Genomic DNA, 26,758 nt, shown 5'->3' with positions numbered 1-26,758 from the left:
CTTCAGAGGGAGCTACAGAATTCGGGATTTTTCCTAAACAGCCTATTTAATATTCTACTTCCAGAATCCCATGACAGTTCAAGCTAATATAACTAAAAAAAAGTTGCCGACGGCAGCTTTAAGCACATTAACCCAGTTAACCCAGCTGGAACACAGTTCACTCAAGACAACCCCAGTGATCAACAAAACACACAGTGCACAAGATTGTATTTTTACTTGCAAGGGGAGCCGGACGGAGTGACAGAACTTACTCCTTCACCCGTGCTCAAACGACTCCATCCGACTTCCGTGTAGTTCTTTTTATTACACAGCTTAGTTACAATCAGCATACGTAAAACAGTCTTGTGAGCAAGATGCAACAAATTTTTCTGGGACATCTAGTTCCTCACGTGTTGAGTGGTTGCACATTCTCCTACATGGGAAGACCAGAGCACCCTGTTTCTCACAGTTCCCTTTAATTACTTTGTATCACACTAAGCAAAGTTCACACACTACGTCTGTCTATAAAATGTTGTTTACTCGAAATGAAAATCTATATACAGTTTTCCAATATGGCGTGATCTTTGTGCCACCAGGTTGAGCGCGCAGTGACACTTATTTGAGGGCACAGATCTATCTGAAGGAACAATAATTTTAAGCATGTGCTTATGAATCGCACACGCTCGCTCATAGGTGCTCGGACACGCACTCAACTCTGACAAACTGCTCACTCGAACGGCTCACTCTGCTCGCGCTCGGCTCTATCTCTCTGCTCGCTCGCGGCTCTGTCTCTGCGCTCGCAACTCTAAGTTGTATGTAAATGAGCCACGCCACCAGCCAATAACTGCAGAGTCTGCAGTGCAGACTCAATTGAACTTCTACCATCACCCTAAAGGAATTAAACTAGATGTTTTATTTTTTTGTCAAACCAGTAACCATTACAGATTTTGCTTATCTATACTTTCAGGAAGAAGAGCAGCAGGCAGAGGTCTCAGCCAGACTTGCTGATGTGGACACACCAGTGGAAGGCGTAAGCTTTTGCACAGTATCTATTGGTCAGATACTGTTGGTGTGGCAGCTATAGTACAGACATTTTTCTTTCTGCCTTTTCCATAGGACTCGGTTGAAGATCGCATTCTTCATAATTGCAGACATGCAGCAGAGTACATGCACCGGATGGCCCTTTGCTGCATGTCTTCCCCATCTCTGCCCCCTGCTTCCTGTCTCTCTCCAACTGTCTATCCATTAAAGGCCGTTGGCTGTGAGGCTCTGGGCCTGCAGGAGTTGAGCTGCTGTTCGTCTCTTACTGAAGGAGCTCTGGTTCTCTTAAAGAAGCCTCTTCTTCTCCTCCAGAGCTGCTTTCTCGTCAGCGTGAAGGTACTTTAGCTGCTCAAAACAACTCTGCAGCTCTCTCTCAGCCTCCTTCAGCTCAGCTTCTTTCTCCTTCACCCTCTGCACAAATATTTGCCTCATCTCATCCTCTCTCTTCTGCAGCTCCACCAGAAACTCCTGACGCTTGGCTTCATAAGTCTGCTGCAAACTGACAGGTTTGCACTCTGGGCCTGTGTCTTTAAAGCCCATTTCTTCCAGTTTGCAGCGCCTATAAAGTAGTGTTGCACGGTATACCTGTACTAACGAAGTATCGCGGTACTGAGGCATTTAAAACGGTACGGTACGGGATTTGGAAAGTACTGGTACTTGCAACAACGCGGGAAACTCATCACGTAACGTTGCGTTGTAACTAGGATACAACTGAGAGGAGCAGGAGAGAAAAATGGCTGCTGCACCACCTGTCACTCCCCTGGTTGACAAACCAGGGGCACGAAGTGCAATATGGAAATATTTCGGCTTGAAGTCAGATGAGGAAGGCAAACCAACAAATATAGATGCACCGGTTTGCAGAAAGTGTTTTAAAACATGCCTAGCGAAGGGCGGCAACACGTCCAACCTCACGAAACACTTGCGGGACTACCACCAAGACCTGTATGCAGAGCTCTGGGGACAACAGGTAGGCTAACTCACAAACTAAGGTTTTTCCCCTGAAAATGACAGGGAGCCGAATTTTTTAAGTGAGCAAGTCATGTCAGGGCAAAAAAAAAAAAAAGTTGCATCTTCACGTGTAGGCGAGATAACGCCTTCAATAGCGGAGAATGCGGCACGTTCGCTTTTCAAATGGAGTAGCTCAGTAGCCTAGTTAATATTTGGAAGCGACCAACCACATTTCACGTTTTTACACCTAAAGTTTTTTCCAGTCCGTAGGCTACCATCCTCGCTGAAATATGATCAGTAGGCCTAGATAGTCTTTCACAAAACAAATTCAGTGATGTCAGAGAGCCGGTTCTCTGACGTGACAACGGCTCCATTGCAGGCTACTGTTAGGAGCTCCGAGCCCGTATATTCTCTCTCTCTCTCTCCGGCCCCCCTCTCTCTCTCACTGCTGCTGCGCGGAGACAAAGTTTTCTCCCCACCTCATCACGTCACACTCATGCGATATAATAGTAATAATAATTTTAAAAAACGCATTAAGTGCAAGTTGTGACAGCGTTTTCTGACATATGCCTATAGCCTGAATAATAGTCTTAAAGGATAAGACTGTTTTTTTGACATTGGGCCCTTGATTTCACATTATAACATGATGTTCTACTCACCCCTGCTTGTTGTTGAACATTTGGAGCTGTTCCGAAGATATTCGCGAGGCGTCTGGCTGCTCTCTTGAGATATTCGGCCATGAAACGGTTTCCTATGGGCAAGCTTATACAGGCACAAACTATGCTGTTTATAATTTATTAATTACTGTACACTAGCACTGATAACGTGGAGGTGCGTCGCTTACTTAAAAAAATCCGGGTTACTAATTTTGAATTTTTGCCGAATGAATAAATAGGCAGCAGGACTGTGGGCTGTCTGTGGCAGTAGCACCACGATGACGTCAGTAACACCCACTTTACCACAAAAATTCAAAATTACAATAACCCGGATTTTTTTAAGTAAGCGACACACCTCCACGTTATCAGTGCTAGTGTACAGTAATTAATAAATTATAAACAGCATAGTTTGTGCCTGTATAAGCTTGCCCATAGGAAACCGTTTCATGGCCGAATATCTCAAGAGAGCAGCCAGACGCCTCTCGAATATCTTCGGAACAGCTCCAAATGTTCAACAACAAGCAGGGGTGAGTAGAACATCATGCTATAATGTGAAATCATGGGCCCAATGTCAAAAAACCGGTCTTATCCTTTAATGCCATCACTATCTTTCGATCTGAAGCGACATTTCGGCAATCTTGCTGTTCAGGCTTCAAATGTGACCCAAGAGCGCGAGGCTGTTTCTCCCATCCCACTGCGCTCTGACTTTTAACCACAATCTGAGAGGCATTCATTCATTCATTCATTCATTTCCAAAACATAATTTCTGTCATTAATAAAGAGATGCATTAGGTTGGTTCCCTGCCTACACGTCTTTTCGCGCAATTGCAATAGCGCACATTTAGTTTTTATTTGGCTATTTAAAATGATGCAAAGCAGAAGCGCACATCATTTAGGCAGACGTCACTTCTAGCGTTCATCCTAGGTTCACTTCTAGCGTTCACCCTGATATAGCACATTACAAAGCATGCTCTGACCAAAGAGCTCTTTTACAATACAGGACAGGTACCAAAAATGTATAAACACACATTTATTAAAATTCATTTATACAATATTTTATATTTTATAGCCTACATTTATACAATTTGAAAATTGTTTTGTCACCACCTGTTCTGAGTCTATATCTAATGAAAATATTTTTTAGATCTTAATGTTATTTTATTTATTTTATTCACGGCAGAAATCTGGTGCTTCTGGTTCAGCGACAGTGCCCCCACACAGAGCTCAACCTACTATTCCAGCTCTGCTTGAGCAGCATACAAAATATGCAAAAGACTCAAAAGATGCTAAAAGGCTGAACAGGGCAGTTGCTGAATTTATCTGCATGGACCAATTGCCAGTTTACACTGTTGAGAAGGCTGGGTTCCGAAACCGGATTAATCAGCTAGACAAAAGATATGACGCCCCTTCAATGAATTTTTTCATGTACAATGAAATCCCGAAAATATATGAAGAGATGAGGTCAATAATTCATGCACAGATGGCAGACAAACCATTTTTCTCATGTACCACTGACATATGGACGAGCAGAGCAATAAGTTCATACATTGCTGTAACTCTGCAGTTTATAACAGCATCTTGGCAGATGCAGTCGTGGTGCATTGGATGCTCTGCCTTGCAGTCCGACTACACAGCAGACACACTGAAAGAGGTCCTGGAAGATGTCATCATGGACACCTGGAGTCTTGATATGGCAAAAATGACTGGAATCACAACAGACAATGCAAGCAACTGTCAAGGTGGTGGTGTAGAAGGGGAGGACACGGATGCGGACTTACAAAGAAAAGGGTGATTTATTAACAAAAAACAAAGTACAAAACAAAAGGCGCGGCAAAGCCGGATTCAAAATACTTGACTTAATAAATACTTGGAAAAACAAAACACTTAACATGGCATGGATAATAAATACTTAACTTTGACGAAAACGTGGCGTGGAAACATGGCGTGGAAACTAACAGCAACCTCAACACAACAGTAACAACATGCAACAAAGATCCGGCCAACTGAAAGGGGAGGCAGGAAACTAAATAGGGATTGAGTGATTAAGTGAGTGGGTGCAGCTGGTGGGGAATGAACAGGTGAGGGGAATGAACTAATGGCAAAACCTAAAACTCAAAACCTGGACATGAACTGAACCCAAAAACATAACCTAAACATGAAAACTAAAAACATGAGTCTCTGGGCGTGACAGAGCCCCCCCCTCAAGGGGTGGATCCCAGACATCCCACAAAAGTCCAAGGGTGGGAGGGAGGGGCTCGAAGCCGGTCGGGGAACCAGAAACGGGCGTGGTACCGGCTTCGGGCAGCAGGAGGCAGTGGTCTGGCAGACGCCCAGACCGCAGACGGCGTAGCCGGAACAGGCGGTGGTCTGGCGGACGCCCAGACCGCAGACGGCGTAGCCGGAACAGGCGGTGGTCTGGCGGACGCCCAGACCGCAGACGGCGTAGCCGGAACAGGCGGTGGTCTGGCGGACGCCCAGACCGCAGACGGCGTAGCCGGAACAGGCGGTGGTCTGGCGGACGCCCAGACCGCAGACGGCGTAGCAGGAGACGGCGGTGGTCTGGCGGACGCCCAGACTTCCGTCGGCGTGGCGGCAGGAGACGGCGGTGGTCCGGCGGACGCCCAGACCCCCGATGACGTGGCAACAGGCGGTGATCCGGCGGACGCCCGGACCTCCGATGACGTGGCAGCAGGCGGTGATCCGGCGGACGCCCGGACCTCCGATGACGTGGCAGCAGGAAGCGGTGGTCCGGCGGGCGGCCAGACATCCCGTGGCGTGGCAGCAGGAGGCGGTGGTCTGGCGGGCGGCCAGACATCCCGTGGCGTGGCAGCAGGAGGCGGTGGTCTGGCGGGCGGCCAGACATCCCGTGGCGTGGCAGCAGGAGGCGGTGGTCTGGCGGGCGGCCAGACTTCCCTCTGCGTGGCGGCAGGAGGCGGTGGTCTGGCGGGCGGCCAGACATCCCGTGGCGTGGCAGCAGGAGGCGGTGGTCTGGCGGGCGGCCAGACTTCCCTCTGCGTGGCGGCAGGAGACGGCCCGGCGGACGCCCGGACCCCCGATGACGTGGCTGGAGGAGGAGCCGGGGGCCGTCCCAAGGTCGGACGGACCTCCGACGGGGGGGGAGCCCCCCCTTTAAGGGATGGATCCCAGACATCCCCAAAGTCTGGGGGTGGGAGGGAGGGGCTCGAACCGGTGAGTCCATGTCGGGCTCTGCCGCCTTATGGTCAGGCCCTGCGGCCTCTTGGTCGTGGTCAGGCCCTGCGGCCTCTTGGTCAGGCCCTGCGGCCTCGTGGTCAGGCCCTGCGGCCTCGTGGTCAGGCCCTGCGGCCTCGTGGTCAGGCCCTGCGGCCTCGTGGTCGTGGTCAGGCTCTAAAGCCTCGTGGTCAGGCTCTAAAGCCTCGTGGTCAGGCTCTAAAGCCTCGTGGTCAGGCCCTGTGGCCTCTTGGTCGTGGTCAGGCTCTAAAGCCTCGTGGTCAGGCCCTGCAGCCTCGTGGTCAGGCTCTAAAGCCTCGTGGTCAGGCTCTAAAGCCTCGTGGTCAGGCTCTAAAGCCTCGTGGTCAGGCCCTGTGGCCTCTTGGTCATGGTCAGGCCCTATGGCCTCTTGGTCATGGTCAGGCCCTAAAGCCTCGTGGTCAGGCCCTAAAGCCCCGTGGTCAGGCCCTAAAGCCTCGTGGTCAGGCCCTAAAGCCTCGTGGTCAGGCCCTGTGGCCTCTTGGTCATGGTCAGGCCCTAAAGCCTCGTGGTCAGGCCCTAAAGCCTCGTGGTCAGGCCCTGTGGCCTCTTGGTCATGGTCAGGCCCTATGGCCTCTTGGTCGTGGTCAGGCTCTAAAGCCTCGTGGTCAGGCTCTAAAGCCTCGTGGTCAGGCCCTGTGGCCTCTTGGTCGTGGTCAGGCTCTAAAGCCTCGTGGTCGTGGTCAGGCTCTAAAGCCTCGGGGACGGCTGGGGCCGGGGCCAGCTCTGGGACGGCTGGGGCCGGGGCCAGCTCTGGGACGGCTGGGGCCGGGGCCAGCTCTGGGACGGCTGGGGCCGGGGCCAGCTCTGGGACGGCTGGGGCCGGGGCCAGCTCTGGGACCGCTGGGGCCGGGGCCAGCTCTGGGACCGCTGGGGCCGGGGCCAGCTCTGGGACCGCTGGGGCCGGGGCCTGGGATGCTGGAGTGGTGAGGGAGGGTGTGTACAGCGCGGCTACCTTCTGTGGCTCCATGCCAAAGATATCCAGCATAGCAGCGCGCTGTACACCCCTCACCTCTGCCCAGATGTGCGTCACTCCTGACATGTGCCTGAGAACCTGCTTTCGTACAAAAAAGTCAATTAGTTCATTGGCAGAGTTCAGTTTCTCCCAGGAGGTGCAGCTCGATGAGAGGCAACAGAAGTCCCCAGCCAGCTCCCAGAAGGTTGTGTAGTCCGCCGCGTCCATTTCAGGCCGGATCTTTCTGTCAAGGTGGTGGTGTAGAAGGGGAGGACACGGATGCGGACTTACAAAGAAAAGGGTGATTTATTAACAAAAAACAAAGTACAAAACAAAAGGCGCGGCAAAGCCGGATTCAAAATACTTGACTTAATAAATACTTGGAAAAACAAAACACTTAACATGGCATGGATAATAAATACTTAACTTTGACGAAAACGTGGCGTGGAAACTAACAGCAACCTCAACACAACAGTAACAACATGCAACAAAGATCCGGCCAACTGAAAGGGGAGGCAGGAAACTAAATAGGGATTGAGTGATTAAGTGAGTGGGTGCAGCTGGTGGGGAATGAACAGGTGAGGGGAATGAACTAATGGCAAAACCTAAAACTCAAAACCTGGACATGAACTGAACCCAAAAACATAACCTAAACATGAAAACTAAAAACATGAGTCTCTGGGCGTGACAGCAACAACCGCAAGGCATTTTCCGACCAACTCTGGATTCCCTGTTTTGGCCACAATTTGCATTTGGCAGTCAAAAAGGCCATAGAAATTGATCGTGTGGCGAGTTGTCTGTCCCGGCTACGTAAGACAGTGTCAGACTTTTCAAGATCTAATAAAATGTCAGGGCAGCTGAAGGAAAGACAGAAATCTTTAACACTACCACAACACAGGCTAATTCATGATGAGCCTACACGATGGGGGTCCACCTATGAAATGGTGGAACGCTTTTGTGAGCAGCAGCAAGCAGTCTGTGCTGTTCTAGCTGAAGACCGAAAAAAATGGTTTCTGATGCCAAAAGACACAGACATGACAACTTTGGAAACAGTGAGGAATATCCTGGCTCCACTCAGTGATTTCACAGATGCCCTTAGTGGAGAGAAAGAAACAACTCTGTCATCAGTCCTGCCGCTCCTGTGGAAAATTAAAGCATGTCTGAATGATGAGGAAGGTGACAGTCCACTGGCACTGGAAATGAAGAAGAAATGTAGAGACGACTTTGAAACAAGATATGATGAGCACAATATCAAGATGGCACTGAACATCAGCACCCACCTAGATCCCAGATTTAGATGCACATTTGTTACAATGGAAAAAGAAGTTAAAGAGGAACTGCTACTAAAAGCTCACACATTTCCACTTCAAGAGGAGCAAAGTGCAGAGCTACAAGAAGCCTCTGGCTCAGACCACGAACCAGCAGCAAAAAAAAGAACTGATCTAAAAAGCCTACTTTGCACCATCACCTCCGAAAAGAGGGTAGCAGAGAGTTCAAGGGTTTCATCCACACTGCCAACAACACTTGAGGACAAAATAAAAAAAGAGATGAGTGACTATGAACAGTCAAGAGTATTGGGTGCTGCACAGGACCCCCTAGCCTGGTGGGCTCAACATGAGGCTGATCTTCCCATCCTGGCTAAGTTTGCATGTCAATATATGTGCGTTGCGGCAACAAGCTGTGCCTCAGAACGTGTGTTCAGTACATCTGGAAACATATGTAGTCCAAGGCGTTCTAGGTTGAAGGAGGAAAATTTGGACATGTTGGTTTTCTTGGCCAAGAATCTTTCCAAGGCAAAATGTCTGAGACAGACCCAGTAGATAGTGTACCACTCCAAAAGAATTAGGGAGGGAGTAGGTTGAAGTTCAAGTTGAGAGATGTTGCTACTACAGTTGCTATTTTAATGGAAACTTTTTTGGTTCTCATTGCTGCTCCCGTTTAATTCCTTTTATTTGATTATTGTAACATTGCTGAACAGTAACATTGTTGTTATGCATTATTGTTTATGTTACGATTTTCTATTATTAAAATCTGTAATGAATGACATTTTCTGTGTTCTCTTTTTATTTAAAAAAGTACCGAAAAGTACCGAAAGTATCGAAATACATGTTAGTATCGGTACCGGTACCAAAATATTGGTATCGTGACAACACTACTATAAAGCTCATAATGCCGTGTATGAGTTTGCTCCCTCAAGTCCTCCATGTTGACACAAATGAGCATCTCCCTCAGCTTCACAAAGTCGGAGTGATTCTCGTTCTCCACTTGAACAACACCCCATGGATACTGACCAACTTTCACCATCTTGTTGCCAACGGAGACTTCCTCTGTACTGCCTACGACAGCAAATGGCAAAAGGCCATTCATAGTCGTGTTGACTTTGGCCACAGTCTCGTCATCCTGTGGAAAATGGTAGATCTGGACACCGTTGCTGACCAGCTCACTCATGATCTTGATCTTAAACTTGTGCAGCTTGCTCTTACTGATGATGTCAGCTTTGGCGATCACTGGGATGATATTTACCTTGCTGTCCAGCTTCTTCATGGTAACCAGATCCAGGGATTTAAGTGAATGACCCGAGGGGGAGATAAAGTAAAGGCAGGCATGGACTCGAGAGTCATGGTAGTTGTGCAGAGAGCGCTTGATTTTTAGCTCCTCTTGGAGATAACTCTCAAACTGTCGGTCAATGTAGTCCACCACCGGCTGATAGCTCTCTTGTTTGTTCATTTGATCCCCGAAGCCCACAGTGTTGACCACAGTGAGACGTAGCCTGACGTTACTCTCCTGCAAGTCATAGGTTTGAGCCCGCAGCTTCACCTGAGGCTCAAAGTGGGATGACTCAAAGTTCTCAAAGTTGGTATTGAAAAGAGTGTCCATTAGTGTAGATTTCCCAATACCAGTCTCACCAATGCACAGAATGTTGAAGCAGAAGCCTTGGCAGATGGATTTGTTGACAAGCTGATCTGGAAGGCTGTCAAAACCAACATGGCCAGCGAGGGTCAAGGACCGAACTCCTTTATCCGGCTGCCGAGCAACATCCAATAAAGCCATAATTTCAGACAGAAGTTAATATCCAACGTAATTCCAGAAGTTAAAAATAACGAACCAATTCTTTATTTAATTCGATGTATCTATTTATTTATTCCAGAATCCAGAATTTAGTTTTTATTTATATTTTCCACAGCATCCAAACTCTGGTGGACCTGGTTCTGTAAATGCAACTGTGTGGGAACTTAGCTGCAGCTTCTCGTAAAAACGAAGCAGTACTTCTCGTTGTCTTTTCTGGTTTTTACTGATACAAAAAAAGACTATCGCAGGACAATAAAACGACAAAATTTCAACTCAAGATAGAAACGTTTTTTTTTTCTAACTGAACATTTTCTTCTTCTACTATTCGAATCTTGACCTATTCTCAACTGACATATAAACAAAGAAACACCCCCTTGTGGTCTAAACATGTAACACCACATACAAGAATAAATCAAATCAGCTTTAGAAATAACTGTTCTTTTAATACCATCTATATAATATTTAAACTAAATCTGAATGTGAACAATAATGATGACCACTTATTGCAGGGTTTGGCATATTTCATGTAAAACAGCTGAAATATTCACTCTCTTACGGGCAGGAGGCATTTTTCAGACTCAAATGAGCAACAACGTGGCTGAACGTTTGCCGACTTGGCATAAAACCCTCGTGCATGCTCCTCCACGTGCATAGGCGTCGATTACGGGGGGGACGGTGGGGACATGTCTCCCCCACTATTTATGATTTGAATTTTGTCCCCACGACTTTTAAAAATGTGCTTTGATGCGACCGAAAAAAAATCCCCACATACTCAACCGAAATCGTCGAGTCTAAATCATGCGATAGGCGCGCACGAACATGTGAAAACCCCAATTTGGTATTTAGTCGTTTGATTTGCCGACTGTGAGCCACTGTAGAAACATGAAGTTGTAAAATGACAGCGGAGTCGGTGCATTCCAATGACGTCACACCAGAAGTCCGTTTCACGAAGCAGGTTTAGTGAAAACTCTGAAATGAGGGAAACTTTTTCTCAAGAAACCTTGAGTTTCTCTCTGTCTCCGCCCTCTTTCAGCCATTTGATTTCCTCATTCATTCAGTCAGCAGAGCGAGTTCTTTTATAGAAGTCCATTAAGCACAGCAGGAGGCGACTGTTTCCACCAACATGTCCTTTTGACAACGATCCCGTGGATGAAGGAGCAGCATTATTGCGCAGAGAAATAAATATACGTCGGAGATGGTTATCAGACCGCGCATAGATTTTTGCATTTCCAGACAATTATCTTTTTGAGCGGCACCATCAGAATTTTGTTGGGACAAAAGAAAAAAAAGACATAAAAGACAAATAAATATTTGTATGAATAGGCTTAAAAAAAATTATATAGGCCTATTATATTTTATAAAGACACTCGTGTCTTGGGGGTGCACTCCCTCCAGGGTCTCCCTCAGCCACTGCAGTGGCTGCACTAAAAACGTATTGAAACTCGCCGTATGAGCGCATTAAGATTTCCAATTCGAGGTTGGTGAAAAACGTAGCCCCTCCTCTTCCCCGTTGCCATGGTGACTCGTCGAATTAGGGCTCCATCGATGCTGGCTTTTTAAAGTTGAACCCAGAGCTATAGAATAATACAGAGTTGCAACACGCTTTGAAGTCGCCGCTAGGGCTGTCATGTGGTTCATGTGAGCCTCCAGAGTTCCAAACATCACAGCGCTGTCAGTCAGTGTGAACGGGTTTTAGCGGGACGGAGCACAAAAACGATAACTTTAACATTTACGACGCAATTTTCGGTAAATATTGACCCATAATGTGCATTGATCACTTCACCGACGATGTATTTTATCAACGTTTTTCTTTTTTGGAGCGCAGAGACACATTTATCACCATTTTAAATCGTAGAGGGTACCCCTGCATGCTAGGAGGGGGCAGCTACCTTGTCCTCCTTTATACTGAATCATGCCAGTGGTCCAGCTTACCTTCAGATCTACATCGTTCAACAAAGCCTGATGTTACTGTCTGTTCCAAGGATTTACTCCTGTTGTCCCAAACACTCCATCTGTAGAAGATGTCATTCAGTCTGTCTGTTCTCTCTGGTGTCGGATGGACAATGAGCCCCCCCACCCCCGCGACCCGATCAACGGATTCAGCGACTATAATGGATGGATTAAAATATGAATTTAACTTTTTTTTCTGGTTAAAACCATATTAACGACAAAATAAATGTGTCAGTTGTGAAAAAAAATAAACAAAACAGATTTAAACCAAACATTTTATTATAAAATGACATCATGGAAAATGTAAAACAAGCCTTATTAAAGAAGTTATTTTACTGCTATTTATACTGTTGGGTAGATTAATCTGCAACAATGAACTGTATTTGATCAAATTCAAGGGTTTGGACATTGTAGAAAAGTTCTGAAGTCCTAATGAGGGTTGATCCATGACAGCAGCGAGCACCACATCTGCTGACCTCTCTGACAACAACAACAAAGAAATTGATAAATTCATTATCACAGCTGCAAAGTCATCCTGAAAAAAACTTACTTAATTAAAGACCAGTCAGCTAATGCCTCACTATGCCAAAAATGTTGTAATTTAATCAATTTACCGGAGAAAATATGTCAGAAATACCAAAAATGTATTAAATGTATTATTACTATAGGCCTATATAGTATTTTGGTAATGTTTTAAAACCTAACAATCAAAACAACTTTACACAATGTCACCTGACAATAAAAAGTTAACGGACTTTAGTGAAATGATCACGTTAATTACCTCACGTTAGCCTCCGTTACCAAGCTTTAAGCTAGGTCCCTAAATCCATTCCATTTTTAACATCAACATCGACATTTCATGCTAACCAAATGTAAAAATAACGATGTCTAAGAGTATACTTCTGATAGATAATGCTTAAAAATGTAACAAACGTTTAAAATGCTGTTATTTTATTAACTTACCAGTAATTGTTCTTGACGAGCAATTGAGGTTAACGGAGCTGCGTCTCTTGTTTGGAACTGTGGCGTCTCCGTGACCCACGTGACTTCCGCATTTCTTTCTTTCTATAGAGGTCTATGGGAATGTCGCCACTCTCTTTTTACACCACTCTGGTTGAACCTACTCAGAGTTGATTAAACTCACTCAAATCAGCGTTTCTGGAACCGAAAACTCAGAGTTTTCTATCTCAGAGTAGAGCAACTCAGAGTTTAGGATTAGACTCAGAGTATGTTGAACCTGCTTTGTGAAACGGACCCCTGGTAAACCGCTTTCCCGGCGAAACTCATTTAGCGCTACTTCTACACAAACAAAAATGCAGCGTTTCTTCGCAACTTCGCTGGTGGTTCTTCCAAGGATAACTTTTGAGGATATACACAGGATTGTGGCATCACACTCACTAATACCACAGTCCAGGCTGAGGAAAGCGTACAAGTTCTTTGTGGAGTATATACACAGTTATCAAGGTAAATTGTGTAACGTTTTATTTTTATCAGTAGGCTACTCAATAGCCTTGCACATTCATGTTTTGTAATGATAAGCAAATATACGATCCATAGAAATCATCTGAAATATTGTCTGTGTGTGAAATGTGTGTAAAATATTTGTTATTATGTGTAGACTATAAAATTATGACTATAATTTGCCATGGTGGCTATGAAGTCTCCGTGTGCAGCGTTAGCATTTTAGGTTAGCCAAGGAAACGTTAAGCTAGTTATTTGCTTGTTTTTTTTAGCAACTCCTGAAAATAACATTCTGTATATGCTCAGTGTCAAATGTAGTTGATGGAAAGGTGGTAGTGAGAGGCTCGATGAGGAGGAATGAGGAGCCCCACAGACTACAGGTTTCTGCTTAGTAATAGGGCCCGTTGGCCGAAGTCTGTGTTTGTTTTGATAGTCTGTCTGGACTAACTGCAGTTGCAGTTGCACTTTTCCCCTTTTTCTGTTGTTCAGATCATTTTCACTGTTCTTTCTTACAAACAGTACAGTAGCGTAATTAATTAACAGTAATTAATTCATGAATAAATACATAATTTTGAATCAGATCATAATGATATGGAAACATGAAATTAAAGCTGCAGTCGGCAGGTTTCCAAAATTGCGAGTCTAAAGTCGGAAAATTCGAACTGACACAACTTTCAGGTCCCTCCCCCAACCTCTAACAAGCTCCGAATCGCCCCCCAAACCCCTCCCCCTCTGTGGACGAGGTTGTGCACATGAGTTCACACCAGTGTGAGCGCACACAAGCTGGGGCAGATTCACGCTCAGCAGCGTGTGCACAAGCTGTGATTGACAGGTAGGATTCCTCCACCCTAACTTGATTGGTTAAAAACAGCCGGGAGCGCTCGGTTTTTGCAAGCATGATTACAGGCTTCAGAGGGAGCTACAGAATTCGTTATTTTTCCTAAACAGCCTATTTAATATTCTACTAACCCAAAACCCCTAACCCTACCGCGATTGCCGCTGCAGATAAGCCATCCTTTCGGGGATGTTTTGGCTCTGAGGGCCCTTCATCACAGTTTTTTTTAAATTTGTGACTTTGTTGGACTCCTCTGGGACTTCCTTGAGAGGCTTAGACAGAAGATTTGCAACCACCGGGTAAATCATGGATAGAGAGATATTTGATTCTCCGCACAAGGAGGTAGTGGCGCATTTCAGGGAGTGCAGCACTGGCATCAGTTCCTCCATCACAGTCCAGCTATCATCTGCCAGTTCCAGTGCGCGCGCGTCCGGTAGCTTAGTGACAGTCCTGTCTGACAAGACAGCGCACACAGCCCATCTCTGCTCTAGCAAGCGTTCGAACATGTCATGTATTGAATTCCAACGGGTACGGCAGCTTTGCACTAACTTGTGGCCAGGTACGTTTTGGAGCTGTTGCTTTTGCTTCAGTGCTTCGGTTGCCACCGTGCTATGCTGAAAGTGAGATACAAGGCGATTGGCAGCTTTAACGACGTGGTTTATGTTTTGCAATTTGAACCCGTCATTTGTAGCGAGTTGAAGGGTGTGCGCAAAACAAGGCTGCGAGTACCATCCCAGCCCCGCCTCGGAATTGGCGAGAACCATGTTACTGGCAATGTCGTGTACACAGGCAGTGACTTTTCCAGTGAGACCCCAGTGATCCCTCGCATTACACAGGACATTTGCCAGATTCTCAGCCGTATGCCGCTCAGGCATGGCTTTGGTCTGCAGAACAGCGCTCCGCATCTCCCATTCAAGCATGTAATGACAGGTGACGGTGACATATGATTCAGTTGTCAGGGCCGTCCACGAATCTGTGGTTAGGGACGCTTTATTGGCATTCTCTAAATCAGAGGTCTTCAACAGGGGGTCCGCAGAGGTACTGCAGGGGGGGTCGCGAAATCTTTGGTTGATTAGACGATTTTTTTTTTTTTTTTAAAATAAACATTTAAGTTTTTTTTTTTTCCAAACAGTTTTTTTCTCACAAATTGTGTGCAAACATGTGCCATCCACAGATGGTTTGACGATTCATTGTCCCATCTACATGCAAACACTCTGGAGTCTAAATCCCGCCGGCGGGATTTTTTTACACATCTACAAAACACATCTGTAACTCTGTGAGTTTTTGTCATTGAAACATATAAGTTACACCATTAAAAACCTTCAAACTTCTAGTTTTCAAATATATATTAAAATAAATTATATAGGTGGCCCTTTTTAAAGAGAGTGAACAGAAATCTTTGGATTTTCTGTAGTCTCAGACTGCAGCAGCCTCCTAGGCCATACCTATCGCTATTCACAGTTGAGAACACGCCCCATTCAGCCAGCAAGTGGGAAAGGCAGCAATGTCCTGCCAGTGACAGACATTTATCACATGGAGAGTGACAGGGGGGTGGGGTGGGGGGAATCAGGGGTGTTACACACCCATCTAATTTGGATTCAACTCTCAGAGACAATGCCTGGAGTCAGAATGACTTTTTTACAGTTTGTGTGAAAACCAAAAAACATTTCTGACTGCACTTTTTACTTTTATGCAGCCAACACTTTTGTTTACAAGGTTCAACCTTCAAAAGTCTTGGCTAGATACATTTATAGTGTGTTTTCTTGCACTGTTTGAAGACCTCTAAAACTTGTTTTTTTGTACAGTTGTGTTTCCCCTCAATTTAAATAAAACTTGTTTGTATTACATTCACTTCACTCTCATATTGTTTTTTGTTAGGCTTTTCCGAATACAACCATATGTGTCACTTTTGCATAGATGTTTACAGTTAGTTGAAATACTTGAAAATGTCAAGGTGGTGACAACTGCCTCAAAGTCTCTGAAAAGGCCTTAGACTCCAGGGGGTTAAAGTTAAAATCTGTGGATTATTTGAATAGCTCAGTGTTGTATGCAAGATGTTTGTTTATAAAAGGCAGTGGCACGGCCACCCTGTACCTTGCACATGTTTAAAATAAAAACATGAATATATTAACCTGTGTATTATTTGAATAGCTTAATATTGAATGTACAATAACAGAGGACCTATGTTTATACACGGCACTAGGCCCCGTTAAATATAAAACACAATTGTATGCAATATAAATAGTAGGGGGCCCCTGCTCCAACTCTCCATCAGTTTGGGGGTCCCTGGCCTGTAAAACGTTGAAGACTCCTGCTCTAAACCATTGCGTAGGATGCTGGCATTTTCATTGTGAAGTTTTTCGAGTCTGCTAGTGATTGTTTTCCGACATGGAACTTTGTATTCAGGCTCAAGAAAGTTCATCAACTCTCAAAACCCCTCTCCTTCCACAAAGCTAATAGGCAGCATATCTATTGCTACCATCTTCGTGAGAAGCGCCGTTAGCTGTTCGGCACGCCTAGCATTCATCTTTGAAGACCTCACCATGAACGCGGCAACTGACTGCTGCTGTCCCGAAGTCACTTCTACGGGGTGTCTCGCTTTCAGGTAGCTGTGCATGGTAGTGGTTGATCTATGATATGCCAGCTTTAAGCCCCATACACACACGTCGCTGCTATTTACTCGCTCACTCGCCTACTCGCCACTCGCTTGGGTGCTTTTGCTGACTTGGTGTGTAGAAGTTGGGTGGCCACTGTTTGGAGAAAACTGGGGGAATGTACGTCAATAATCTGTATTCTGCATTTTAATTGGCTACTCACTTACTCGCGTAGCTCGAAGTTGAAATATGTTCATCTCGGAATCCGCCCACATCGCATCGCTTGTACTCGCTTGTACTCTCCTCGCCTACTCGCCTCGCGTGAACACATAGACATTCTGTTGACTTCACTCGCTGAGCGAGTAAATAGCAGCGACGTGTGTGTATGGGGCTTTACTTGGCAGAGATTGCATTGAACTTCATTTTCGTTGATCAAAGTAAAGGAGGACCATACAGAACTTTTACTAGCTCGCTGCTGCATTGTTGTAGCCTGAGCAATCGCACGTTTCAAATCCTTCTTCTGTTATTTTTTTTTACTGTTATTTTTCACCTACTGTACTCTACTATACTGTAGCAGCACATTCTGGCAGAATTTGCATATGTCAGCTTAAATATTGTTTAAGGACTAGGAAACCTCTTAATTTTTTTATTTTTTTTTTACCACGTGAAACGTAATTAGGTTCAGACGTATAGTTCTATGTAAACAATGCGGCATTCTTTCCCAGTGAAACGCAATACTAGTGCGGCATTCGAAAAGAGTATTCTTTATTCGAACGTGTCACGAATATTCGACTATTCGAAAATCGTGCCCCAACCCTAATTAGCATTAAGCTATTGAAATATACTAGCTGTTTCTAAGGGTTCTGTACGTTAACGGCTAGTTAGCGAAATGCTAGCACTTGTTCAGTGCACCAAACAGATAGAATAGAAATAGAATAGAAAAATACTTTATTTATCCCCCAATGGGGGAAATTAAAAAATTAAAAAAAAAAACAGAGCGAGGATGATGTGTTCAAAAGGGAAATTATATGTGGCTCATAATGTTGTAAAATGTGAGTTAAAGCCAGCTCAACTTTGGCTGTGATACGATCATAATGTTTTACTGTGAAGCTTTAAAAATGTACGGTTTAAAATTCGTGTTTATTTGAATGCTATAAAATCCTAAATATTATAAATTCATTTGTTTACAGTTTAACCGGTTTGACCTTGTAATAAACAACAACAACAACAAAGACTAGCTTGTGTTATTCGTAACACTGGGTCTGATGTAAATCAGCTCTGAGGGAGCAGCCTGCACAGGAACCCAGATCCACTACGTCATCAGAAATCAAACTTTGGACTCCTGTACCATGGAAAGACATTCGAACCTTTGACGAAGGCGTTGCCCTTGACGTCATGCAAGAGGCGCAGGACGGTCCTTGTCAGGGCCACCTCCAGGAGGTTGTGAATGTTTTCGTTGAAAATTTCACAGAAAGAAACCCAAACAGAAAATTTAGTGTTTGCTTCCACTTTTAAGGAGGATTTTGTCCCCCGTTGCATCAGTCGTCCCCTGCAAAGGTCCCTGCAGAAAAAAAACAGACGTGAAATGAGCCAATGAGGAAGAATTAATTCTGTTTTACATGTACTAATCATTTCCTGCCTCCAGGTTCAATTCAACCATTTGTCATCACCGTGATTAGATCAAATGTAAAAATCACCACCGGTGTTTGGACAGTTATGAAGCTGCAGCGACAAAAAGGAACAAAAACAACCAACAATTAAAGAACTACGAGACAATTCTGAATCTTGCCTTCGAGGAGAGACTTACTGTTGTGCACAGCTGGATTTCCATATCACAAATGAGGAGAGGGGAGTCAAAGACACACAAAGCAGAGAGATGAGAGGAGCGTACAGAGAGAAACTCATTCATGAATGTGAGGCTGCAGATGACATAAAGAGGCCGGCTGTTCATTTAAGGGCAAAGCTGCCGCAGCTATTAGAATACATGAGAGTGTCCTTTACCTAAAAAGGTGAAAGTCTTGCCCGCATTGGTGACTCCGTACGTGAAAAGCAGCGAGTTTTCTCCCTCAAGAACATCTTTGACCAAGTCTTTCACTGTGCCGTCAAACAGCTCCTTCTGCGTCGTGTCCGGACTGTAAACCTGTCGAAGGAAAGGAAAAAAAACCTTTGAGAATGATCAGTGAAACGCATTACATGGTGAAAACACAGAATCTTCAAACCTTTCTCAACCTTTCCTCATTTAAGCTGCTATCCGTTCCACCTGGAAACACTGACCTTGGAGAACTGGAAGCGCCGTTCAGTCTGCGGCAGGGATTTATCAGCCCTGAGTCTCGCTGTGAGTGACAAACTGGGGGGCTTGAGTAGAACTTTATCGGGGGGCTCAATGGTGACACAGTCCTGAGAAAAATAGAGCAAAGAAAATCCTCTGCTTGAAAAGAAACCTTTGAGCTGCTTCTGTAGTCACTGATTTCTGATCCAATTACCTGCGACTCTCCACTGTTGCTCTCTGATGAAGTGAAGGGTTGGATTTTGAGGTAGACCTGGAGGTAATCTCTTTCCTCCATGCAGGAACGCTGCAGAACACAAAGGCATTACATAAATAAAAAAAACAGACCACACCAAGCCGGCATACATCTGCAGCTCACCGAATGATCTATAAACTGCATGAAAGATCTTATATTAGCCGCTTTCGGACAGAGCCGTTCTAAGAACGCAGTTATCAGAACTGTCCTAGTCGAATTTCGTTCTGATAACTGTCCTTCCACAGCGGAACTGTTTCAGTCTGCATTCGCACATGAGTCGGGACCAGGTCGGGACTGATGCGGCGCGCGCAGCCGTCTGCGACAGTGACGTGTTAGCCGTTAGCCGTTTAGCGCCACATTCAACAACAAAACAAAACAAAACCCGGTAAAAGTAAGGAGAGAAGAAAAAACACCACAAAGAAGCTAATCTGGAGAGCGGGGAGGCCATCGTGTTTATGGTCTGCATGATGGTGATATTAATCATGGACGATCACATCAGGCGTCTAATATCGAGGCTGGAAGAGCTCACAGAGAGTCAGGAGCGCAGGCGATACTTTTTCATTTCATGAAGAAAGAAAGGAGAGCAGAGCGCTGCAGACAAAGGAGAAAACGTGTAAGTTTAACTTATTAAACACGCGCCGGTTGTGTCTGTGTCGTATGAGGAAACATTTCAGCCGTGACAGCATGACATGGGGCGTAGGTACCGACCACCAAACACCTCCGTCAGATGCGTTCTATAGAACCATGAAAAGACCCGAACTCGGATAAGGAGCTAAATGGTTATAGGAACTGAGGGAGATAGCCCCGAGTTCCTGTATGTCCAAACACAGGAGAAAACAGCCCCGCGGATTAAAAGGTTATTAGAACTGCCAAAGGTTCCTACAGTCCGAAAGCGGCTATTGTCTGGAGTTAAAAGGGAAAAAACTGTTTCAAAAACAGTTGATGGAGTAAAAACAAGGAAGGGTAAACAGATGAGGTACAAAAGCAGCTCGCACCGAAGACTCTGTGAATGAATCATCAATACGTTTTTAAGTCAAAGTCAAATATATTTGTAGCACATTTCATGTACAAAACAATTCAAGTGCTTTACATACAATAAAAGCATTGTAGCAGGGGGTGGAAGAAGCATTAAAAATGCATAAAAGAATATAAATAGAAACAAATAAAATAATTAAAATGATTAAAAACAAGCAACAGCCCAGATAAGTTAAGAGATACCAAGCAGATTTCATGCATAGACACGAGGCAGCACTGCACCATGATCAATACAGCCACATGGGCTCAGGAGGAGCTAAGAAAAGCATTTTCACTCAACACAGCCCAGGGCTGCATCCAGACTCTCTTGCATATTCCTGTTGTAAGAATTGCACGTTAGCTCTGGCTTTTTCATCTAAAGCAGGGGTGGCCAACCGGTCAGAGACTAAGGTGCCGTTTACACATACCCGGGTATTTTGAAAAACGAAGACCTTTCCCTTCGTTTGTGTCTTTCGTTTACACACAAACGGAGTTTTTTCCTCCGAAAACAAAGCTAAAAAAAAACTCCGGCAAAAGTGGAGATTTTTTAAAAACTCCGTTTAGCGTTTGTGTGTAAACTGGTTGAAAGACGAAAACGGAGTTTTCAGAATGGAATGCGGAGTTGTCGTCATAGTACAGAGCCCCGCCCCTATCCACCATAGTGGCAGGATAACGCCATTCATTGTTTATCTGGCAAGCATGGAGGTACTAGCATTTTGAAAATTACACTCCTACAAAGTATTGAACAACAAAGGCGCATTACGGCGCGGAGGGCAACAATTGCGGAGCTTCTGTTGGCAGACAGAGCCCGGCCACACCACCGCCAGCGACGGCGATTCTGGATTAGACCCGGACGGACTGCTTTATGGTGGGAAAATTTTGAAAATGGCTTTGTTGTCCCGGAGGAATGGAGGGAAAATTTCAGGATGTCACGATTTTCACTCCTTTCCCTAGCAGAACTGCTACGCCCGCACATCCAGGGTGAGAGTACTCACATGCGCGCTTCTGTTGATGTTGTGAAGAAAGTTGCCTGTCAGCGGTTCTCTATTAGGCTTCTGATTGGCTTGTGTGGAATTCTCATTATTCTAACATTGCCACCGTCAGGCTTGGCGTAATTTAACAGCTCCTGATAGCCTATTTCTCCGGATCAATGTAGACGGGGTTTTTTTTAAAAACGGGGCTGTGTGCACGGGTTTTTTTTTTGAAAACGAAGGTTAGAAAATATGCGTTTTTCAAAATACCCGGGTATGTGTAAACGGCGCCTAAAGCCCCATACACACACGTCGCTGCTATTTACTCGCTACTCGCTCACTCGCCTACTCGCCACTCGCTTGGGTGCTTTTGCTTACTTGGTGTGTAGAAGTTGGGTGGCCACTGTTTGGATAACACTGGGGGAACGTCACCTGTCAATAATCTGTATTCTGCATTTTAATTGGCTACTCGCTTTACTCGCGTCGCTCGAAGTTGAAAAATGTTCATCTCGGAATCCGCCCACATCGCATCGCTTGTACTCGCTTGTACTTTCCTCGCGTGAACACATAGACATTCTATTGACTTCACTCGCTGAGCGAGTAAATAGCAGCGACGTGTGTGTATGGGGCTTAAGAGCCACATTTGTTACCACAAAGAGCTAACCTGACTCACGTCATCTGGCTGCGTTCACCAACTACACGCGGGGGCGTTCCCTTTCCTCACACAACCATCTGAGGAGCCTGGGAGTCATATGTGTTTCGTCCGATTAGAAAATAATCAGACCCAATCATTAATCGCTGGGTGGGACTTTGGATGAAAGGGCGGCGTCATGAAACGAGATACTGAAAATATCTATATTACGGAAAAGGAGGGTGCACACTTCCATTCTGTTGGACAGTTAGCCAGAGAGTTTGTAAAGCGGCGCCGGATTTGATGTGACTATCGTTATTAGGCCTACAATACATGCCCAGATTATTTTCGGTGTGGCGCACAGGGTTGCTCGAAAAGCGCCCCCCGCACCCTTTTTTTTCGCACCGGAGCCACGCATCCTCTGCGCTCCGGGACCTCCCACTTTACAAATGAAGCACGGGTTGAGTCATTGGGAGTGGCTGAAGTGGCGTGTCAGTCAAGATGACGGACAGATTCTTCATCCAATCACATGCACGAGTTTTAGAAAAAATAGCCCCATTTGAAATCATGTCGGTTGTGGGCTCGTCCCAGATGGTATGCGAATACCAGAGGGCGGGAGTCAGGTAAACAAAGAGCCACATTATTTTTGAAAAATGCCCGTATTCTCTCCGTTCCATCCGTCTGTTCTTGACTCGCTCTCGTCTCGGTCACGTGATGCATCAACGCTGATATTAAACCCACGAACCGAGCAAAATGAGTCAAAAACAGGCGTGTTTGGAAAACTTCTTTCCAGCGAGGAGACAGAAGAAGAGGCTGTGACCACTAAGAAAAAGAAAGCTGCATTTTGAAGACATGTTTAAGCGTTACCATAGCGACCAGAGAGCGTTAATGAGGCAGAGAGGATGTTATATCAGGAGGACGCTGCTAATAAAGTTGCATACAAGTACACAGTGGATTCAAGTTTACTATTATATTTACTAAATACCACAGAGTCTGTGTTGATCGTATCATTTTATTTTGTAGTATTTATCCGCCACACCTGAAAGGCCGGTCCGTGAAAATATTGTCTGACATTAAAACGATCCATGGAGCAAAAAAGGTTGGAGAACGCTGCCGTATTGAACTCAAACGAAGTGAACATGCACATAAAAAAAAACAACCCACAAACACAAATTTTGATATGAACATAAGAGCCGCATGAAACCAGACAAAGAGCCGCGGGTTGGCCACCCCTGATCTAAAGGGAATGAGCTTTCTTTTCAGTGAGAGCAAGGGCAGCCAATCAAGCAACGGCAACCGAATAGCGCCAACACCTACCTGCATTTCATAATGAGGTTGCCAGATAAGCTCTGAAACGACGCCAATAAGGGCAAACGACGCCTTCTAAACCCAGCATAGTAACAGCTGTTTCAGAGAGCCTTTTAGGGAGGTTCTGAGCCATTACAGACCCAACCAATTTTTTGGGGGCTACATATCACATCACAGAACAAGGATTAATGCCCCATTCAACCTTTCTAAATCACCTTTAAGGTTGGGGAGTTCGGGGAAAAGATGCTCAAAGGTCAGAGATCAGACTCTTTCAGGTCATTTAAAAAGCTGGAGGAATCTTTTCCGGAGAGAATTCTTCTTTGCTTTCTTCGTCTGAGTCTTTCCCATCTGCTCTTCCAAGCTCGTTATCCTTTCCATCAAACTGTCTACAGATTGTTTCCTTTCTTCTTCTTTATTCTCCAGAGTCTCCTTCATAGCTGATAACATTTGTAGAAGGCCGGACTTTTCTTCCTGCCACTGTTTTCTCTCATTTTCCAGCGATTTTTTTTTTATTTAATATCGCAGCTTCCTTCGTGCTGGTGGCTGTTTTTATTTCTTCTTCCAGAAGATGGGGTTATTATGTACTTGTACGTACACAGAGGGTATCGTGCGTGTGGGCAGAGCTGCGCAACTACGGCGACAAGCGCATGCCCAACGTACGCACATCCCAAAGTACGCACATCTCGGTCCCGCCTACAGCTGCTTGCAGCTTCCTAGTTTCCTTTAGAATTCAGAAATTGTCAAATTGTCAATAGGTGAAAAAGAATTTAGAAACTGTCTCTTTTTAAAACGAGGTGTTAAATTGTAGTGTGTGCTCTCTTACTGTACTAACTTGTAAGATTTAATACATGATTGTGTAGTTTAGTAAACATAAGGTTTGATAAATTCTAAGTTAAAGGAGAAGTTCGTTTTTTTTAAACCTGGATCTTATTTCTGGCATCGGCCGACTTTCCGACATTTGCCGACTTTCACCAAACTGTTATTGAGAATGAGGAGTTGACGTCATAGTACAGAGCCCCGCCCCTATCCGCCATGTTGGCAGAATGCTGCAGAATGCTGCCTAGCGAACTAGAGAACTGTTCAATTCAATTCAATTCATTTTTATTTATATAGCGCCAAATACAACAAATGTCATCTCAAGGCACTTAGATAGTAAGTCCAATTCAAGCCAATTGGAATTCAATAAATTAATAATAATCATAATTCATAAAATAATCCAATTCGTTCATATAGAGCCAATTCAAAAACAATTTCCTAGCTAAGAAAACCAACAGATTGCACTGAAAACTTTTTGTTTTTCGGTCCAATCTCCCAGCCTGAGCGTGCCTGAGGCGACTGTGGAGAGAAACGACTCCCTTTTAACAGGAAGAAACCTCTGGCAGAACCAGACTCAGGAAGGGTGGCCATCCGCCTCGACCAGCTGGGGTTTGAGAAGACAGAAAGGGGGGAGGGGGCCGCGGCGGCGGAACTGTAACACCATTCAAAGGATATCTGTTGGAACAGGGAAACACGAGTTAATGACCACAATAATATCACATATACATAAAGAGAGTAAAGTGAGGAAAGGTGTGACAGATGAGGCCCCCCAGCAGTCTAGGCCTATAGCAGCTTAACTATGGGATGTTTCAGGATTACCTGAGCCATCCCTATTCAAGGTAAACACAAGAAACTTGTGCTAACAAAAAAAAAAATAAATAAAGGACCAGACTCAGTGAGTAATTCCCTATACTCCCTATATAGATCTGCTCCTCACACCGCAACAACCATCTTTTTACAGCCACAAGCTACCTCAGCCTCTCACAAACTGCACACCAGTCACAGCGGGGTGGGGATGCAATCCCTGGTTCGGGTAGGGGGAGAAATAAAAGAGGTAAGATAAGCGGGAATGGGATTCAAACCCTGGTTTGGGTAGGGGGTAATGAAAGTATAGAAGGTGCCAGAGGTGGAGGCAGAACAAGACACACTAGCAGATACACTATCAGATTCAGCAGACAAACTCACCTAAACAGTCCTATAATCACTAAAAACACCAGCAAAAACAAAGCCATACAACTCACTCTCACCAACTGCACACCAGTCACAGCGGGGTGGGGATGCAAACCCTGGTTCGGGTAGGGGGAGAAATAAAAGAGGTAAGATAAGCGGGAATGGGATTCAAAGCCTGGTTCGGGTAGGGGGTAATGAAAGTATAGAGGGTGCCAGAGGTGGAGGCAGAACTGTTGCCTCTTCGAAAATTAATGTTAACTACCCCCTAATGTGGCTAATGTGTTAATGTGTACCCCTTCAGCCCTTTTGTCATACCATGAGCAGCGTTACCCTCTCAGTCTGTGGCTACGGCTACACGAAAACGAAACGAGGTTTTTTTTTAAAACGGGTACGAAAATTCTTGCGACCACACGGAAACGCGCTGCTGGTCCAGACGAAAACGATGAAACGATGCAGTACACACGCCACTGTGTCACGCCACGCTGTGAGACAATAGAGAAGTGTTAAAATTGGCTCACAGCGTCAACGTGTGACTGACGCAAAAACGTTTTAGCTGTAACAATGGAAACGAAACAAGGCCGTTTTCAAACTTTCCCACTCTGGAACCCGTTCTCAAAAACTATCGTTTTGGGGTAGTGGGAACGCCGGCTCCGTGTGGCCGCGACAGCGAAACGATAAGAAAAAGTATCGTTTACAGTGAAAAACGTTTTCGTGTAGCCGCAGCCTGTATCTTTATTTTGCATGTGTTCTGTGATAGGTTTGCCATTGATTGCATAGGTTTTTTTTCATAAACTATTTATTCTGTTGTAGGTAAGCCATCATATGAGATGTTGGAGAACCACGCTGACTGGACAAATTCAGATTTTTACATTCAACTGTACCTGTGCACATGCTGCTCAAATGTGAGGGTGAAAACCTAATGCCTTTAGATAAGATTGTCACTGTTTGCTGTGCCTTAACGAACATGTGCAAAAGTGTTGTTTGAGTTCATTCTTCATTACTTTTTAATTTGTTTGAAATAAATGTTTGAATGCCTTGTTCATTACTTTTTAATTTGTTTGACATAAATGCTTGAAACAACTTGATATGGCTTAACAATGTTTATTAACAGAACAGGAAAAAAGAATAAGGGCGCAAGGTGCAGAATGCAATATACCTCTAGGAAAAGTTAACAGTGCAAAAGAACATGTGTGCATTCAGAATAAAAAGTATAAACATTTCCAGCATGTAAACATTGACAACAGGCAACAATAAAATAATACTGTTACTAGTGCAAAAGAACAAAGAAACACTATTCAGCACAAGAAGAGCAAAACCATGGCGTGTCAGCGGAGGGTCTGTCCACAAGCCCCACACAACTGAAGTGATACCACTGGACTGGTAAGTGGAGGCTCAGAGTCTCCGTGAATGCAGGACCTGTAAAATAAATAAAGATAAATAAACTAAACAGTAAAAAGCATTTATTTCAAGTTACAGTCTACACTTTAGACACATTGGTAATGGCTGAAGTCTAACCAGGACATGTACACCTTGCAATCACACATAAGTACTCTAGCCAACCCAGAACTGGTTTGTTCACTTTGCAGCCCCCAACACCCAACACAATAACC

At 44.9% G+C, this 26,758-nt stretch overlaps 1 pseudogene; it reads right to left on the bottom strand.

Annotated features, from left to right (window-relative positions):
* Positions 1–1,224: 1,224 nt before the first annotated feature.
* LOC142372533 (septin-6 pseudogene) lies at positions 1,225–9,923 on the bottom strand (annotated as a pseudogene).
* Between the last annotated feature and the right edge of the window lie 16,835 nt (positions 9,924–26,758).

This window comes from Odontesthes bonariensis, chromosome 22 (assembly GCF_027942865.1).
Source record: "Odontesthes bonariensis isolate fOdoBon6 chromosome 22, fOdoBon6.hap1, whole genome shotgun sequence".
In the NCBI taxonomy this organism is placed as follows: Eukaryota; Metazoa; Chordata; class Actinopteri; order Atheriniformes; family Atherinopsidae; genus Odontesthes; species Odontesthes bonariensis.
The sequence above is the reverse complement of the archived record's forward strand: the minus strand, read 5'-3'. Positions and strand labels throughout refer to the sequence as shown.